Source organism: Tasmannia lanceolata, unplaced genomic scaffold (genome assembly GCF_043159265.1).
Source record: "Tasmannia lanceolata isolate RefF3 unplaced genomic scaffold, GAP_Taslan_0.1 ptg000015l, whole genome shotgun sequence".
NCBI classification, from domain to species: domain Eukaryota; kingdom Viridiplantae; phylum Streptophyta; class Magnoliopsida; order Canellales; family Winteraceae; genus Tasmannia; species Tasmannia lanceolata.
The window spans coordinates 60031380-60039804 of NW_027518692.1; the positions used below are offsets into that span (position 1 = coordinate 60031380).

Sequence of the window (8425 nt, forward strand, 5' to 3'; positions counted from 1 at the left end):
TGCAAACGTCCTATACCCTGGAATTTTCTCAATGGAATTTATTTTCCTATAATTTTTGGCCCTAGATCCAACACCCTCCAGCCCCCAAGGCCCTATAAAAGTTTTGTTAGGAAATTTGTCTATTTAAAGAGATGTCATTATAAATTGAAGGTCCTTGTAAATAAAACTTGAACTGCAACTTAATTTTATGTCTACTGCTTTTGTGATTTCATCGATATATGTTCTTATCATTTATTCTTCATATAACGTCCTTATGTCTAGTTTTCTGTCGTGCATTTCCTCCACAGTTATAAACCCTTCTCCTTAGGCATTTGCTAGGCAATTTCGAAGAGAGCCATTTCTGAGCTGGCTTTTGCATGTGAGAACAGCCACACAGGTTGATTTTTTGGCCGATTTTGTCCTTATTCATCTGAGGTGGCTGTTCTGTCTTGCAAAAACCAGCTGAGAAATGGCTTTCCGAGAAAATCCATATAGACTTTTTCATTAGCACTTTGTTCTAACCCGGATTTTAAACGTACTGTTCATATAATATCCTTACGTCTAGTTTTCTGTTGTCCATTTCCTCCACATATATAATAACCCTTCTAGGCCTTGCTACGTTTGGTTGCTAGAATTTTTTTCATTCTTGGGACTTTTGTGGAATTTCCACAGGAAACCCACGTTTGGTTGGTGGGCCCAAAATAATCCCAGGAACCAAAATAGCCTAGCACAAAACCCCAGGAACCAAAATAATCCCAAGAACCAAAAATAAGCTTGTAGAAGAATTTTTTTCTTCCCACAGTTCAAGCAACCAAACAAAGCTTCTGGTCAACCAAACATGGGATTTTTGTTTTACCGGGATACTTCGAGGGAGGTTTTTTTTCCACCGATCTCCCAGGATTTTTTTTTGTTCGACAAAAATCCCAAGAACCACAAATATCAACACTTGAATGTTTTGATATCACGCTCCACTAGCTTGTCTTTTAGTATTTAAAAGGCTGTCAACAGGTTATTACAATTCCCAAAAAGCTCTCACAAGCCCATTAAATACTAAAAGACAAGCAAGGAGAGCGTAGATATCAATACATTGAAGTGCTGGTATCATTTCCCTCTCCTTAATATAGACTCTTTCATTAGCACTTTGTTCTAACCCGGATTTTAAAGGGCAGATTTATCGGTTATGTTAATGGCTTATTTAATTGGCCAGAATTTTTTTTCCTTTTCCTGGACAGATGATTCTGGGAGGAAATTATTTTTGTTTCATGACGACCTAGCTGCGTATATTTCTTTTTAAAATACAGTCGGTCTACCTTGGTCACAAATTGATGACATGACCTTATGTCCAAAATTCACTCAAATTGTCATTTATAAAAGCCTGTTTTTACAATTAAACCAGAGTAGAAAACTTCTTACCCAATATTATCCTATAAACAATTCAGTTGTTGGCCCCACCAAGGGTTCATGTTGAGAGAGAGTGTTGTGAGAGTATCTACTGTTGGGCCCCACCATCTCTCTCTCTCTCTCTCTCTTGTGTGTGGGAAAGAAGTTGGATTTTCTAAAGCTGGCAAATGGAGAAAGATGTAACATAAAAAGTAGGTGATTGCAAGAAAACAAATGGAAATCAGTTACACGCAGCTTTCACAACACTTACAACTTGGCCTGTCCACTTTCAAAAGACAGAGTCTTGTGCAAAAAAAGAGGCAATATTCGTTTCTAAAACACCGACCACACCATCCATTTCCATACAAATATCTCCTCCTTCAAAATTCAATAAAGAGCACCATATAAATTACTTCCATTAAATCCGGCACCTAACCGGAGCCTCCCTTCGACTGACACGTGGCATGTCATGCATCCTCCCCAAAATGGGCTTCTCACCCAGCTGTGTAAACCCGGCCATCTAATCCATTGGAGACTCTGTTGGTGTGTAGCTGTAGTCCCCACCATATGGTTAATGTAGCTCTGAACACATCTAACCGTCCATAAATAACACTTTACTTGTTCTTCAATAGCTCATGACTCATGATCCACCCTATTTTGATATAGGAAGTTAAATATTTGCACCTTGTTTTTAATTCTCAAATGAAATATGGGCCGATGGACGGCAAATAGATCAATTCTCTTTTGATATTGCCACTTCCTTTTTCACCTCTTTAAATTTTAATTAGCCCTTTCACGGCTGTTAGAGTACCCTGCGAAATGCCTATTGCGACGGATGTACCAATTCCCTGATAATATTACTCTTTTAAAAAAAAATCCAATCATAAAACTGCAAACAATGTGTGGGGTGCCGTTATCAAAATATAATCGTGTGGATTCGATCTCCATCATTAAATATTAGTACAAATGATGTCTTGGACCATGGCTGCTTGGTAACTTCTTTGTCTTGTTTTTCAACATAATCACGGGTTATGTCATGTGTGAGGTATTTTAATAAGAGGAGATGATATCAGCACAATCAAGTTTTAATAATTGCACTAACTCTTTTGTTTTCTATTATTTAAAGAGCTGTCGAAGGTTATTACAGTTCCCAAAAAGCTCACATGCCTATTACAAAAGAAACGCAGGATTTGGGCAATTATTAAAACATAGTTGTCCGGGTATCATTTATTTAGGCCCTCTTTGAGTTTTTGGTTACAAAAAAGTGGAAGACAGCTCGACATTTCTCCGAATATGAAGCCCCTGATATTGTTTGGTTACTAAATTTGAGCTCAAATTCCATTTGACTACAAGACATAGAGGGGACATCATTATTAGCTTTTTTCCTAGGTGGCCGCCACGGAATTGTCCCTACTAATCTTTCAATGGAAAACCTTCATTTTGGTGGATTTTAGAAGGAAAAATAGTAAAATATGTCTTGTCTTATGTAATCATTACATTCTCTCTCTCTCTCTCTCTCTTTTACTATCTATTTTGGTAATGACACCCTTACATTTTTCACATGGTTTGAGGCTCAACCAAACACACAACCACTCTTCCCCTATTCTCCTCTAAACAACTCTACACATCTCCCATCCTTGTCACCTCTCTGTTGTCTACTACGTCCACTACTCTCTCAGCGAACCAAACAGGGCCTTAGCGAAGGAAAGTCTATAGAGAGGGGGCAAGATTTTGGATGTCATGTAAACCTTGGGAAAGCCATGAGCTTTATTATGCTTGGATGCAAGTTAACCTGAAGAAGAAGGAGGGAGAGGAGGGGAGGGAGAGGATTACCTAGAAATCCATTCATTTTTTATATATTAAAGTATAAAAGATTAAATACTGCCTTCTCCAACAACTTATGCTTTTGGAGTAATTGGTAAGTTTCACATGGTATCAGAGCGAATGCATGGGTTCAAACCTCCTTGGTAGCAAAAATTCGCATGCAATAGCCAGACTAAAAAAAAAAGAGGGGCCATACGTGAGGGGGAGTGTTAAAGTATAAAAGATTAAATACTGCCTTCTCCAACAGCTTAAGGCGTTGGAGTAAGTTTCACATATCATGCCATGTCACCAGACATGCAATTATTACACTTGCTTCTTATCTAGTAACTGAGAGTTACTTTAGCAAACAAACACAAGCTGCGAAATGCAACCTCCAGCTGCGGATTGCCATTCCGTGAAAGTTCCTAGCAACAATAATTATCTAACAGCTGTGATTATGGATACTGGAAAGTGATTGAATCTGAGGCTTCATCATTAGCTAAGGGGGAATACTTCATTTTCTATTATGATCTGCCAAAAAAAGAATAATATAATTTTTCTACCTTACAAAATTCAAAAGTTTTAATGATCTCACTAAAAAAGCGTCTGAAAAATTGAAACTGAATGTATTCCAAGATTTAATAAAGTGGTTTATGCACGAAAAATTAAAATAAATAAATAAATCCGATGTTTTAAACATAATGGGTGGCCAAAAGACATAAATGCCCCTTCCCTTGTATTACAATGAGATATTTGCACTAGTATTCTTAAAACAATGGGCGATCATTAGGAGAATGATAACACAGCCATGTTTTGATATCTTCACTAACTCATCTTCTCTTTAGTTTTTTAAAGATTTGTCAAAGGTCATTACAGTTCTTAAAGAACAAACACAAGCCAAATAAAAAGGAAAAGACAAGCTCGGTGTGTGCAATTATTAAAACAGGGTTGTGCTGGCATCATTTCCCTATAATCACTACCATGATTCTTTATTAGAGAAAGAACTAGACTGATATCTGTAAAACCATTTTTTATAATGAAACGAATCACCTTGTTAAATGCTTGTTTAATCTGCTTTCAAAACCTATTATAGGGAAGTGATATTTACGCCCCTTTTACTCACCAGGGACACCCAGAGCAAGTGTACGTGGCAATCAAAGCCACTGGATTTTTTTGACGTCAAGTACATGAGCCCCTTTTAGTCATTGATACACTGGCGGCAGGTGTCCCTGGTGATGAAAAGGGGCGTAAGTATCACTTCCCCTATTATATTTTCCAACACGCTCTCCAAAGCAGATCAAGTAAAACAAGATGATTCGTCTCATTATCAATATATGATAGTGCATATATCAGTTACAGTATATCTGAAGAAAGGGACGAACCCACCTTGGCTTTTATTATTTAACCAGCAAACAAAGGCTACAAGTTCTGAAAAAGCTGTCGGCAGCCCATTAAAAAGGAAAATACAAGATGAGTTGGTGCCATTATAAGAAGACGGTAGTACTGCAAATATCAGAGTAAAATCTAGTGTTGGATCTGCGAAGAGGAGGATTGGAGCGTAGTGCAGTAATTGCGGTGACGCATCTGTCCTGTCTTGTCTCCATCAACGTCCCTTTTGTCCATTCAATTTGAAACTCTCCTCTTCCTTTTTCCTCTATCTTCGCGCTTCTACCCCACCTGCCCTCTTCCCTCTCTCTTCTTATCATCTCGCCTCATAACGACTCCTCGAGATTTCACATTTATCAATCAAAAATAATAAAATATCGTCCTAATGGTCAAACAAATTTACCAATATAAAATAGTAAAATATTGTCCTGATGGTCATAATAGGGTGCAACTTGGGCCCGGCTCAACCATTTGGCTCAGGTTGTGTTGGCATTTCCCCGAGTTGGGTTGGGTAGGATTTAAGGAATGCCAAACTGATTTAATTTTGGGTTGGATTAGGGTTGAGGCCTTAGCAATTCTGACCCAAACCCGACGTCCGTCCTCTAATTTTATCATGATTTTTTTGGGTTATGTTTATTTCTTTTATTTTTCTATTTTGACCCAGGTGAACCACAACCGGACCGGTCTCAACCCAGTCCAATTTCGGGTAAGATGGGTTGGGTTACTGTTGAGAAATTGAGGGGCAGGCTGGGTTAGTGTTGAATATCTTCAATCCGACGTTTGGTTTGGGTCAGGCTAGGGTTGAAGGAATGCTAACTCGGGTTCTCCTAAACCCCATTCAACCCTACTAGAGTTGCACCCCTACACAATAGAGGCGCTCATGCCCAGTTTGACGATTCTAACCCGTTAATTAGTGGCCACGAGATGAGGGTTAGAAAATACTAACCAATAGACAAGTCCGGGTACGCCTAAGACGTTAACATTTTTAAAATAGTAATGCTAAACTCAAGGGCTACCTGGGAAAAATCAGCTGAAAGGGCGCCCTCTTGCCTGCTGGTCTTCCCGTCTCTCGTTTAGACTATTTGGTGATAAAGATAATTTTTCATTTCGTCTCATAATCCAACGCCAACTATATGGAGAGATATCGTCTCCGCGCATGTGATCCGGGCCAGTGGAATTTTATAACACTCTTCCCGAGACTTTCAGACCCGTTTTACTCACTCATTCTATTCATTAAATACCCATCATAAATCCTAAACCATCAAGGGTTTTACAAACCAGCGGCAGGATTTTTGTAGGGCTTAAGAAAGGAGTAGAATTAACAAAATTTCCCTCTTGGTCAATTCCTATGGTTCTTGGTTTTTGAGGAGTATGTGAGGGAGTACTATATGTAACCATGTAGGTATCGTTTGGTTTTAGATTTATGTTGGAGGTTTATATGTGGGTTCGTGATTTTTACGGACTTGAATATGAGACAATGACGATTCTGTGGTGGTATTTAGAGAGTTTGTGGGTTCTTGGAGGCAGGTGGGATTAGGGTTTTCAGGTGCTGTTAGGGTTTGATGGTTTTAGCTTCTTTTTTTTTTTTTTTTTTTTTTTGGGTTTGATATTTTTGTCGGATATTACGGTTTCGCTTGTGTTGGCTTTTGATGGCTGTGTGTTTCTTATTGTTGGTTTTTTTTATTTGGGTGGTATTAGGGCTTTTGGGTGGAGCTCCTTAAAGTCCAAAAGAGGTTTTTGCTGGGTTGATTGAGCTGCTGAGTCATGGATTCCACTTCTCTATTTCATGTTTAAGGAGGTTTTGTGATAGGCTTGTGGCTTGCATGAATCAGGAGCTGCATTATCCATGTGAGATCCTTATTTGGATTGAAGGGAGCTCCACACTATCTCTTCTTCCTCCCCTATTTCTCTTCCAAGATTTCTTTCTTGAAAGTAGGTTTTCTCAAAATATAACAAGACGTTTTTTTTATTTAACTCATCTATTTCTATATGAATAAAAAACTGATTAGATGGCTGGTAGGTATTTTGATCTCTGATTTGGTGTCTCTCGTATTAGATCTTTTTTTTTCTGGTTGTATTGGATATTTTCATATGCACACGGCTTTCATAAATTGTTGCAGGCGTAATCAGGGTTTAAATATAAAGCTACTCAGATATAGAGGATTTTCCTTGCAATTGTCTCAGTGTAATCTTACCCAATGTTATATGTGACTTGTTTTCATTTGAGTTTTTCTGTTATTGTTTTGTATTGGCTAGAACCTGAAGGAGACCAGCAAGCTCAGCTGCACAAGGTACAACCTCACCTCCCTCTCTTTCTACATAGAAGCTAGGGTTTTATTTTTTGTGAGGGGTAGAGTTTCCTATATCTTTCGTTTTAGTTTTACTCTTTTTTTTTTCCGGCAAAGCTAATGAGATGATAAGCTAATCTGTATCCATAAGTCGATGTAGTTCATATACTCAACTTGTGAGAGACAGGTCGGATCACAAGAACAAACCCATTTTCCCTTTAAGTCTCAGAAATCCTTTTATTGATGTATCCAGCTGAGTCTTTAAATTCTCACTGGTTCTATCTGGGGCAGCCAAATAAGGAAACGAGAACTTCTGTAGAGAATAATGTAAGATTTGGATCTTGACTTCTCTCATCTTTATTTTGTGAGCTCTATTGCCATAATTCCAAGTCGGTAGCTTATGAAAGAATCGGATCCTGTGTGAGACGAGCAACTTTCTTTGATTGTTTTGTATGTGGAGATGGGCCTCACTTTCTTTGATTGTTTTGTATGTGTAAATTCAGGCCTGAGAGCCCAAAACTCACCAAACGGACTATCTGCACCGTCCAATTGTTACACGTGTCCAGTGGTCTCTTCACCCTGTTACACGAAATTCTTTCGCTTGGTATGTTAATGTGGAGGTTGATTGTGTATCGTTCGCATCAGAGACGAGGATGAAGCAATACCCTCTTGTTGTAGAACAGAATTAAGAAAGGTGTTTTCACCCCCTTTTGTTCGTCTTCTCCTGAAAACAACAGCAATTTTCACCCTTTGTTTTTTCTTTTTCCAAGTAATGCTGTTAAGAAAGGCTAAACACATGGGGTGAAAATACTAAGACCGAGGCATGTATACCATACCCAGGAGGATCTTTGTCTGTTGTTCTTGTTCATTTACTGCTTTTCTTTTGTAACTAGGGATTCTCTCATGTGAAATACTTGGGATTTATGTGCTCAAACCCATCGATGCCATTTAGTTTCAAACGGGAGACACGGTGGATAACGGATACGTTGGAAGTGCCCCATCGTCTGTTATAATCTTCTTTTCCAATAAATTGAAAGTTTGGTTACCGTTCCATTAAAATGTTGACCTCCAACTTGCGCGTGCCTGCAAGAGTCGTTGGTACAAGTGACAGCTCGCCAACCAAAGTTAGTGATGGTGCAATTTTACCAGCACACCCTAAGTACCTAACCTAATAAATAGATTGATGACAAATGATACCCTCTCTTTTTTTACGAATAGATTGTTGAGAAATGAAACTCTTTCTCTTTTGTGAACTGATTCACAGATAGTTTTCCAATTGGAGAGTACATGCAAAAAGACCACCAAGAACAGTGTTGGCCTTGGATATTGATCAAAACCGTCCAGTTTTTGTGCTAGAACTAAGCACCATTAAGTTACAACACTCCTTTTGCCTCACTAGCATTTGTCCTATGGAAGCTTTGAACGTGAACACTTGCACCTGTTGCAAAATGAGGCCGTACACAACTTATTATTTGTGTTGTTTTCAACAATCCTTGGATATATCGAGAAATTAGTCATTGAATTCCCAACCATACGTGACATATGCCACACTACCCTCTTTGTCCACATAGCCATAGTCGCTTTTGTTT

General features: G+C 38.6%; 1 long non-coding RNA gene across 4 annotated transcripts; it reads left to right on the top strand.

Moving 5' to 3' along the window:
- Positions 1 to 5005: 5005 nt before the first annotated feature.
- LOC143892772 (uncharacterized) lies at positions 5006 to 7704 on the top strand. Of its 4 annotated transcripts, none has more exons than XR_013255605.1 (2): positions 5006 to 6075; positions 6669 to 7704. It is a non-coding gene; the product is annotated as an uncharacterized LOC143892772 (long non-coding RNA). The 4 variants fall into 4 exon arrangements; XR_013255606.1 differs by having other exon boundaries at positions 5006 to 6071; XR_013255607.1 differs by having other exon boundaries at positions 5006 to 5946.
- Positions 7705 to 8425: the final 721 nt, after the last annotated feature.